Raw genomic sequence first — 11,278 nt, forward strand, 5'->3', positions numbered from 1 at the left:
TGCACTCTCATGCAACAGCAGCCCACGAAATGCCTTTTGCGATTGTCACTAGCAAATCCGATCCTAACAGGGCCTCAGGAAAAGATAAATAAAAGATGGTGGAAATATTATTTGCCTTGCTCAAAATAGATGTGGAAGCAGTTGGGTATTAAGCTACTATATAGCATACTGATAGTATGCTAATGTAGCAAATCGTTTTATGCTGGAATCAACCAACAAGGTATACGAGATTCTTTTAGATTGCTCTACTACATCCTTAGATAATTTTTAACTTATATTTTAGAAAGTCATCATTACCTTTAGACGGGCAATTCATCATCCATGCAAGGGCATGCATTATATTTTGGTTGAGTAATCTTATAATCATTAAAATAAGACTCTTAGATGGATGAAACAAAGGCCTACTCTTAGATGGTTGAGTAATCTTATAATCATTATACACCACAAGTACCGAGGATATTATCCTTTGCATGAAAATAGTTGACTTTTGCATATGTTGGGGCTTGATTGGCCTTTTTTTTATGGGAATTGCTAGCGTCCATCACAAAAGACATTTCGCTGCTGGTTTGTCGCATGCCAGACTAGCCACCTCGTTGTGGACCCCGATCCGAGAAAGAAGAGGAAACGAGTCTCTACATCGTCTCGATCTCCACATGAAAGAAAGCTCTACCAAGGAACTCTCGAAACGGATGCCACCCTCATAGCATAGTACGAGTGGCGATAAATGAAATACCTCTTGATCCAAGCATAAATCCCTAAACCAAGAGGTACCTGAAATAAACTCAGAGTTATCATCCATGGATAGGCCATGGAACCTCAAAATCAAATCCTCGGTGCAATGGATAACCAGAAATATATATGACCTCGTGCCTGATTACGAATGGAGAAGGTCCGAAGAGCACCCACAATTCGTCCGAGTGCAAGCACTTGGTCTCTTATGCCATTTATTATTAACCTCGAGTTTTGGGCAAAAATCATGTGAAATGAGAACAATCCTCAGGAGTCGTCTACCTAAGCATGCATTTCCTAAGGATGAATCAAAAGTGAGTACTCTAAGAGTGGCTAGCCTTACCATAATAAAATAACACATTTTATCTAAGATGGATTTTCAGCAATGGTCTGTATAGCTATCGCCTGGTGAAAAGTAGTTTCACCATGATTTTAGTTTGGGCGAAAAGTAGTTTCCCCGTTGATTTGGAAGATTGGGCGAAAAGTAGTTTCCCCGTTTGAAAGTTTGGGCGAAAAGTAGTTTCCCCTTTGATTTGAAAGATTTGGCGAAAAGTAGTTTCCCCGTTGTTTGAAAGTTTGGGCAAAAAGTAGTTTCCCCTTTAATTGGAAGATTGGGCGAGAAGTAGTTTCCCCTTTGATTGGCAGATTGGGCGAAAAGTAGTTTCCCCTTTGATTGGAAGATTGGGCGAAAAGTAGTTTCCCCATGATTTGAAAGATTGGGCGAAAAGTAGTTTCCCCGTTGATTTTAAGATTGGGCGAGAAGTAGTTTCCCTTTTGAATTGGAAGATTGGGCGAGAAGTAGTTTCCCCTTTGATTTGAAAGTTTGGGCGAAAAGTAGTTTCCCCATGATTTAAAGATTTGGCGAAAAGTAGTTTTCCCGTTCGATTGAAAGATTGGGCGAAAAGTAGTTTCCCCGTTGATTGAAAAATTGGGCGAGAAGTAGTTTCCCCATTGTTTTGAAGATTGGGCGAGAAGTAGTTTCCCCTTTGAATTGGAAGATTGAGCGAAAAGTAGTTTTCCCGTTGATCGAAAAATTGGGCGAGAAGTAGTTTCCCCATTGTTTTGAAGATTGGGCGAGAAGTAGTTTCCCCGTTGATTGAAAAAATGGGCGAGAAGTAGTTTCCCCATTGTTTGGAAGATTGGGCGAAAGTAGTTTCCCCGTGTTTGGAAGATTGGGCGAAAAGTAGTTTCCCCTTTTAATTGGAAGTTTTGGGTGAAAAGTAGTTTCCCCGTTGATTTTAAGATTGGGCGAGAAGTAGTTTCCCCTTTGAATTGGAAGATTGGGCGAAAAGTAATTTCCCCGTTGATTGAAAAATTGGGCGAAAAGTAGTTTCCCTTTTTAATTGAAAGATCGGGCGAGAAGTAGTTTTCCCGTTGACTGTAAGATTGGGCGAAAAGTAGTTTCCCCGTGATTATGAAGATTGTGAGAGAAGAGTAGTTTCTCAAAGATAGAGTTTTTGAAGAGAAAAGTAATTTCTCAATGATTTGAAGTTTTTTTGAAGAGAAAAGTAGTTTCTCGATTATTTGAAGATTTTTGGAAGAGCAAAGTAGTTTCTCAATTATTTGAAGTTTTTGGAAGAGAAAAGTAGTTTCTCAAAGGTAGAGTTTTTGAAGAGAAAAGTAGTTTCTCAATGATTTGAAGTTTTTTTGAAGAGAAAAGTAGTTTCTCGATTATTTGAAGATTTTTAGAAGAGAAAAGTAGTTTCTCAATTATTTGAAGTTTTTTGAAGAGAAAAGTAGTTTCTCAAAGGCAGAGTTTTTTTTGGAGAAAAGTAGTTTCTCAGGTATATAGAGTTTTTTTTGGAGAAAAGTAGTTTCTCAGGTATATAGAGTTTTTGGAGAAAAGTAGTTTCTCAGAGATAGAGATTTTTGGAGAAAAGTAGTTTCTCGTGTTTATGATGTTTGTTGGAAAAGTAGTTTCCTTTTGGTTTTGATTGTTTGAGAGAAGTAGTTTCTTTTGATTTAGAATGTTTATCGAAAAAGTAGTTTCCCCATTGTTTGGAATATGCGTGAAGTGGAAAGTAGTTTCACCAATATGGTTTGTTTTGCCAAGTTTAGAGTTTAAAGAGAAGCCATCTCATTGATATGTCATGATATGTTTTCTTGAGTTAAGAGTCGGAGAGAGGTTATCTCACAAATGCTTGCAGGTCTTGAGTCTTTTGAAAAGTCTTTTTGCCGGTTTACCTTTGTGTTTCAAAATCAAAACCCAAAAATTTGCTTTGTTTTGTTTTCGGGTCGGCCAAAAGGTGTTGTCTGTTCAGCTTTGCCATTCGTGTGACAAGCACACTCTGCCAAAGAGGAGCATCTGTAGACACCCCATTTTGACCGAACTCTTTTACTTTTTGTTTTAAATAATTGCCCTACTAAACTAGTGATCTAAGGTCCCAAATCGTGCCCTAGGTTAGCTTAGGGTCCCACCAAGGTCCCTATGAAATTTAGTCAAGATCCGTGCACATTTGCCTAGTGAACGAGCTAAGGCAGTGTCGTGGTGCAAGTTCAGAAGGGCGGAGGTGAAATACGTCATTTCCCATGTAAAAGAGGGCATTCTTGGGAATTTATGTTGCTTCCCTCGCAAGCAATCTTTTGTGGCCATTAGATCAGATCAGAGGGTTAGGAATCATGTATAGCTGAATGAATTTTCGCCCTGTTTTCTCATTTGGCCACCCCTGCTAACAAAAATGAATAGTTACAAATATACCAAAGGGGCTGTCTCGGAAGAAAAGAGGGGTGTAAATTTTTTATTTTCCTCATATAACCCATCGGATTAGGGTTTGAGAAGGAGGTGGCTTCCATTTTCGTCCAAGAGAGAGACTCCTCATTTGGACGAGAATCACAGAGAAAAAGAGGAGACGGGAGTGCGGCCACCATCTTCGCCCCATCTTCTCCGGGCACCCATCAGCCACCTCCACCCCCATCAGCTCCCTCCCTATTGCCATCAGCCACCATCTACACTACCACCTCCATCAAACCTTCGAAACCCCTCTTCATCGTCTCCCAAACCCACTCCGAAATCCTACCCTCATCTCCATTAACTCCGGCCGGCCACAAATTCCATCTTCTCCGGCACCGCTACAGGCCAAATCCACTTTTTCCACCTCCACCACTTCATCACCCACCTCCACTCCTCAAAACCCCCAAATCTGTTGTTACCTCCACCCTTTTCTCTTCCCACTACCCCATTCCCATTTCCAGCCACCGTCAGCCACCTCTGTTTCTACCGCCACCATCTTCAACTCCACCTAGAATTTAAACCCTATTACATCGACCACCATCGCTTCCCCATCTCAGAGACCCCATTCCCCATCTCCATTCTACCATTAGATTAAACCCATTTCCCTTTTATCCCCATCGAAACCCTCTTGCCACCATTGCAGCCGTCATCTCCCTCCATGAAACCCACTTCATTTCGTCACTTTCTAACCCTCTTCTCAGACCTCCATTTCCCCCAATAGCCAACACTCCCTAAATCCGATCATCTCCCCTATCAAACCCTATTTTGACCATTAAACCCACCTCAAACCCATCTCAGTTACCCAGCAAACCCTCCATCAACATCTTCTACATTTGTTTACGCCATTAAATCCGGTCATCCTCACCGATTCCGGCCGGAATCCGGCAAAGCCACACCACCTTCACACCCACACCGACCATAACCTTCATCTCCGACCAAATCTGCGCCACCATCTTCTTCTTCATTTTTCTCTTCTTCTCTAAAACCCACCTCAAACCCATTTTTCTTAACCCCAACCCAACCGAGCTCCACCATCCATCTCCTATCCTCAGTTCAAACCCATTCCACCAAACCCATGCCAATTTCCCCCAAACCCACTCCTCAAACCTTAAGATCTGAGAATCATTTTTCCTTGTTCGAAAATTAGGCTTCTAGATCAGAGTATATTTCCATTTCGTTTAGAAAAAAAAAGAGTGCAAGGGAGATTTCAAAGCTATGTGTTCATGGATCTTTGAGGAAAGGAGAAGCTAATTCTGTCATCATATTCCTCTCGCTGTGGATTTGTCATCGCTGCAATCACACTCGGCATTGTTTCGTATCTCTGGTTTATCATTTGCTGTCATTTAGGGGTCCAGGTAATTTACTTACCTACTTTTAGTCCGCATGCATATATAAAAGGTCAATTTCATATTCAAGCTCATAGTAAATTTCTTAATTGCCTCGGATTTAGAATTTCTTTCTATGTTTCCTCTATTAAATTCTTGAGGGCGGCTTTAAACTTAATGCTTGCCTGATAGAAGAGATAGCCTTGTGCTGTTCTTGGAGCATTATATTGCAGCCTTTGTGTGGGCATCATGTTAGATTGGATGTATGAATGACATTATGGGCTTTGTATTCATGTCCTGTACATGTACAGAGAGCATAGTTCATGTCTAAATTGTGGCCATGCTAGAAGGGATTGCTGAATTGCAAATGATTTGTGAGGATCATTTATATGGTTGCAAGCTCAGGTTGGTAAATGATTAGGTTAGGACAAGAGCTTGGTGTTTTATAGGCAGCTTTTGACTTTTTAACCTGACCGTACTGTGTTTTGGCGAATTTCAATGGTTGTGTTCGGTGGTGAATTAGGTTCCTTGTAATATTGGAAGTAAGGCCGTAGGGATATCGTATGTACAGCGAGCTGCTAGGAATTCGCATATGCATTAGTAACCAATTCATGGAAGCCATTGGTCCCAACAAACAATTTTGTTGTTGCTATTGATAATTGCTGAAATCCTTGATTCTAACTCTCATTTCCTTCAAGGTGCATTCTCCAATTGATTCCAAACAAAATTTGATTAGCATGTTGGAGTAGTCACTCTCGAGTCACTTATGTTCTAATTTTACTTCCATATATCTCTACATGGTGAATGGACATCTTATTCTTATCCTAGGATCATATTCCTTTTCATTTCCTTTTTAGGACCTCCTTCGATTTTGGGATTTACCTTGCTTTTTCGAAACTTCCATCGGTTCTCGGAGTTTCATTGATTTTTGGAAATATCTCTTGGGTTTTGGCGACGACGGAATATTTCTTGAGCCAACCCCTTGCCCTTCTTATCATTTTTCCCATCTTAGGGTCTTCACAGGGTTTGAGGGATTTCCTTTCTTTCCGGGACTATTCTTCGCACGTTCCTCGGGATCCTTTTCGAGTTTTGGGATCGCCATCGATTTTGGGAACACTTCTCTCAGGTTTAGGTGGCGACGATGGAAGTTTTTTGAGCCAATCTCTTCCCTTCCTGCCTTAGAGTCTTCGCAGTTTAATGGATTCTCCCCACTTAGAGTGTTTAGCCAGTTAGGACCCTTCCTAAGTGACTGAGTGTTTAGCAGTTTTTCTTATAGAGTTTTTGTTGGTCCCTTTTGTGTAGGAAGCTTTCCATCTATCGTTTGTTTAGGGTTTTCTCTCGCGGGTTAGATATCGTCTCCTTTGGAGATTGATTAGGGTTCGTTAGTTTCATTTTCGTCTCTTCGAGATTGTTCTTTTCTTTGGGATTTTAGTCCCCCCTGTTTTGATTTCTTTCCCCTTAGGCTTTAGGGATCTCGTTTCCCTCTAAATTACTCTAACGCGATATGGTGGGTAAGGAGGCTCTTCTATCGGATTCCCTTTAGCTAAAAGGTGTTAACACACTTTTAAACGTCAAAAATATAAAAGCACTTCAAAAAACATTTGAAAACATCAAAAACCCTTAAAAAAATCTAAAGTGTTGAGTGTTTCTTTTAGAAGCGTAGTTGGAAAGTTCGTTTCGAACTACGTTGGCTTGATCCTCTCTCACGAGGTACGTAGTGCAGCTTGGGATCTTTATCCCAAGTCCAGCCAAACTTTTGTAAATAAACTTTGAAAATCTTTCAAAAACCTTTTAAAACCTTATTTTTCAAAGATCTTCCTCTAGAGTTAGGAGTTTGTCCTAGATAGAGAGTTTTAGAGTTAGGAGTTTGTCTTTTGTTGTGTGCTTGTTGTGTATTTGTGTTAGAGTTAGGAGTTTGTCCTGGCTAGGAGCGCTTCCGTCCGGTCAGTTGGCAATTCACATCGCCGACTGATGACTAGGTCTAAGATGCGTTAGTGATCCCATTGTTTTCCTTAGGACGCACAGCCTAGTTACACATAGGTTGTAGGAACCACCTGCATTAGCTTAGGGCTAACCTGCATTTAGTTAGGGCATATAGGGTGTCCTAAAATCTACAATTCACTGGAATTTAAATAATCGTTCAAGAAGCTTTAATAATTAGTCCGGTCTTTCAGATCGAGTCTAGGATAGAGGTCTAGGTGTCTTAGGCATCATAGCTTAGAATAGGCGCGAAGAACTACGTTGCCTTGATTCTCGTGGAGGCGGGGATACGTAGGCTTCTTTGGATGAATACCAGACCATCCGAGGACTCGGGCTAAATCGTTTAGAGTTTTAGGATTTGTCGTGTTGTTATTGTATATTTCGCTATGTTTTCTTACTTTCATGCGCAGACCTTATACCTTTAGCTGTAGCATGCATGTGTTTGCCCACCAGAACTTAGACACCTATTAGGCATGTCACTCATAACCTAGTTGTCATTAGGTGACACATCTTTTATTTTATTTTGTGTGTGCTTATTATTTTATCCCCTGGTCATGCATGATTAGGTAGACGTCTTCTCAGGGATATTTTGTTCCTATTTCACATGATTTTTACCCAAACTTCTTTGGAGTTAATGAAAATGGCATAAGAGACCAAGTGTTCCCACTCGGGCGAATTGGGGGTGCTCTTCGGACCTTCCCCATTCGTCATCAGGCACGAATCTTCTGTATCTCTGGTTATCCGTTGCAGACAGAGCATTTGTTTTTAGTTTCAAGGCACATCCATGGATGGCGACTCTGAGTTATTTCCAGATATATCTTAGTTTCGAGCCCTGGCTCCGAATCAGGATGTATCTCTTTCTTTTCATATCGCCACTCATGCTATGCTGTGAGGGTGGCAACAGTTTCGAGAGTTCCGTAGTAGAGCTCTCCTTCACGTTGTGGATGATCCAGAGGGTGTTAGGGACACGTTCCCCCACCGTCCTCGGATCGGGGTCCACAAAATCTGATTCTCTCTTGCTATTTTGATGGGAATATTTGGAGAACCGGTCTTTGCAGGTCGTGTTTGCTGAATACATTTTCTTCTTTTCATTTTTCTCATTCTCCACACGTGCATGTGATGCATAATGCATGGTGTTAATCAAATCTTTTATTTTTTATTTTTTATTTTCATCATTTTATTTATAGTATTTTTTAGGTGCGTCAAAACTTGTTTATTTAGCTTGATTTTAGTGTTTTCACAAAGGTTTTTAGATTACATATCTAAAGAGCCCAAGATTACGTGAATTGGACTTGATTTGGCTAAGTTATTGGCAGTTTTAGGATATGGTAAGTATCTATTATGGAATTACTATTTTAGGATTGTCTTAGAAATATTTCTTACTTTTATTTATGTTGCTTTAGATAGAAGATAAAGAATAATTGTTAGGCAAGTATTTAGGGTTGCTATTCTTAGGTTTTGGATCTTTATATTATGTAATGGCATGAGGAAAGAAAGATATAGATTGAATAAAGTTTTTTGTGTGAATAATATTAGCAAAAGTTGTTTGTTAGCTTCTTGTATGATTAATACGATATTATCTGGGGAGTGATAAATCGATATATCTAAATCGACCCCATGTGTCTCTCTCCTCTTTCTCTCTAACCCAGAGGAGATAAATAAACACGTGGGGGGGGGTCGATTTAAGATATTTGGGAGTCAATTTATCACTGCTCTATTATTTTAGTTATATTTTGCTTAATGCTAATTTAGTCTCCATAGTTCAAAATAAATATTAGTTTCTAATTGTATTCCTCATAGTACTGCATCAATGAAAATTTTCATTTGGAAAAAAAAACTAAAATAGTAGAAAAGTCTTAGTAATTTAGAAAGGCTGCCGATATTGGCACTACCATGTTTTGCTAAATGAAAAAACTCACCTTGTCTTTTATTATTAAATCCACATTCAAAAGTTATTAACACTCCAAAAAAGCTCAATGACGGCAGTTAAATAAGAAAAGACATGGTGGGTTTGTGCAATTATCAAAACACGATAGTACCAATATTAGCAGCCCTTTCGGAAAGGCCACTGATATAATGATATTAGCACTATTATGTTTAATAATGATGCCAATTCATATCGTCTGTTATTATTGAACCTGCCGTCAAAGGGCGACGATATTTTCAAACACCCCTCCCTGCAGTGCGCACTCGCCCCCACGTCTAATTAAAACAAACAAAAAATAAGACAAGGTGAGTTTGCCTCATTATCAAGTGTTTGGAAAAATGTACTCTCGGTCCTCAATTTTGCCTATTGAAGAATGAAGTACGAGCAGTACATTGTGTCTTCAAGTGACAAAAGGGGGAGGTCGTCCTGTCATTGTCACATTTCAATGTTGCCAATTTATGCCAAAATAGGGAAATAATAAGGAAAAATTATTTAAAAAATGCAAAGTTTTGTTGAAATTACGAATCAAGGGTACACTTTTTGAAATCATGAAAGATGAGCTGTCAGGTACTTTTACAGTGGTTTTAGGACAAGAATACCCTTCTTGCTTTTCCCTCCACCTTTTAGGCTCTATTCCCAATGCACTTTTCCATTACCATGGCCATTAAAAAAAAACTCCATTGCCACTAGAAAAAAACTCCATTGCCATTGCTATTTGAAAAAAAACTCCATTGGTTCTCTTTAGTTTTTCATATTCAATGAAAACTACCCCTATAACCAATCTAATTAAACAAAATCCTACTCTAAGGAGTAATTAAGGGATGATGTCAACTTCCCCCGGGGATGCTCTTGCATCTATTTCCTATTTGACTCTCTATTAGTATCCAATACCATCATTATTGCTACTGCAGAGAATGAGGATTATAAAGGGAGGAGGCTCAAGCCTTTTTAGGTAAAGGATGGACTTGGATAGTGTGTTGATGCTTTAGGAAGGGTTTCATGTTGTAGACACCCCATTTTGACCGTGCCCTAAACCTTTCAATTTTATGCAAAACCCCATCAAATCACTGAGCTAGGGTCTCAAATTTCACTCTAGACTAGCTTAGGGTCCCATGTAGGTCCCCGTAAAATTTCGTCGAAATCCGAGCTCGTTTGCCTAGTGAACAAGCTAAGACAGTGTCGTGGTACAAGTTCAGAAAAGGGGGGTGAATTATCCTGGAGGAGGCCGACCAAGGTCCGAATAGGACACGATCTGTCCGCACACTTCATCAACTTTTTGCGCAACCGCGGGCTAATCATTTTTTGTAGTGCCAATATCAGCACTCAAAATTACCTATAAATACTTATTTAAGTCTCATTTAAAAAAAAAAAGAAAAAAAAAAGGCCGAGAGAGAAATCCCCAAAATTTTACTGTAATTTCCCTTTTTCCGATCACTCCTTATCTTCTCCGATCGCCTCTCCGGCAACTTGCCAGAGCTCCGGTCGGATATTTTTCTCCGATCGCTTCTATAAGCCTTCCTACCTTTGCTTTCTTCCTTTTCTATCATTATTTCTCCAAATTACAAACCCTAGTAGAGAGATTTTTCATTTTTGCCCAAATTTCTCAGATCTGAATGTTTTCCGGTCAGTTCTCCGGCCAGATTGTTTTTCTGGCAAGCTCAAGTTTTATTCTTTGCTTTTCTCAGTAATAGCTCCTCCTTTTAACATTTCCTAGAAACGGTTGAAACCCTAGCTTTGCTAAAATCTTAGATTCAATTCATTTCTTTAAGAAATCCTAGTCCAAAGTTCTTCGTTTATGAGATCTTTATCTTCGGCAAGTTTTTCTGAGTTTTGATCTCAAGCTATTTAGTGGACTCTTCATCAATACGTGCAGTTCTTTGTCAAGAAATTTCAGCAAAAGGTGATCTGAGACCGCTGTTTTTGGAGGAAGAAGGTGATTTCTGTTCAAGGCTCGGTATTTTCAAAAGTATTGTGAATTGATTTTATTTTATTTTTATTTTTTATTATTTTATTTTTCTTTTCTTTCTCTCTAATTAGGTACGTATCTAAGTATATACTTCAATATTTCAGAATTTTCGATTATTGTGTGTTTCTTCTATCTCACATCTGAAATTCTTAATTTTTACATATTATTGTTGTCTCATAGATTCAGATGCGATTGAATATCTAGAGTAATTTATGAGATTCACAAAGTTAATCAGAGCAAAATAAATAAATTCATGTTAAGATTATTTTAATTTTGAAATTGTCTGTTGTAGACACCCCATTTTGACAAGGCCCTAAAGTCCCCAAAATTGAATATCCAATAAAATTCCCAAATTTCGAGTCCCAAGACATCCCAAAATTAATCTCCGCAAATTCCTGGGGACTGAGCCCAAAATGAGAAGAAGGTTTGAGTCTTGGAGCATCTTATTGTGCGTATTTGTGAGTACAAACTCCCCAAGAGGTTGTTAGTATTCTCGAGAGTCCCCCGGCAAAATTTCAGGGCAATCGGGCAAAAAAATGAAGAAAAAGACAGGCGAAGTATGTGCGATAATCAAAGCTGGGTTGTAGTGGGGTGAATTATCAAAGCAATGGTTGTAGGGC

This window comes from Tasmannia lanceolata, unplaced genomic scaffold (assembly GCF_043159265.1).
Source record: "Tasmannia lanceolata isolate RefF3 unplaced genomic scaffold, GAP_Taslan_0.1 ptg000013l, whole genome shotgun sequence".
In the NCBI taxonomy this organism is placed as follows: Eukaryota; Viridiplantae; Streptophyta; class Magnoliopsida; order Canellales; family Winteraceae; genus Tasmannia; species Tasmannia lanceolata.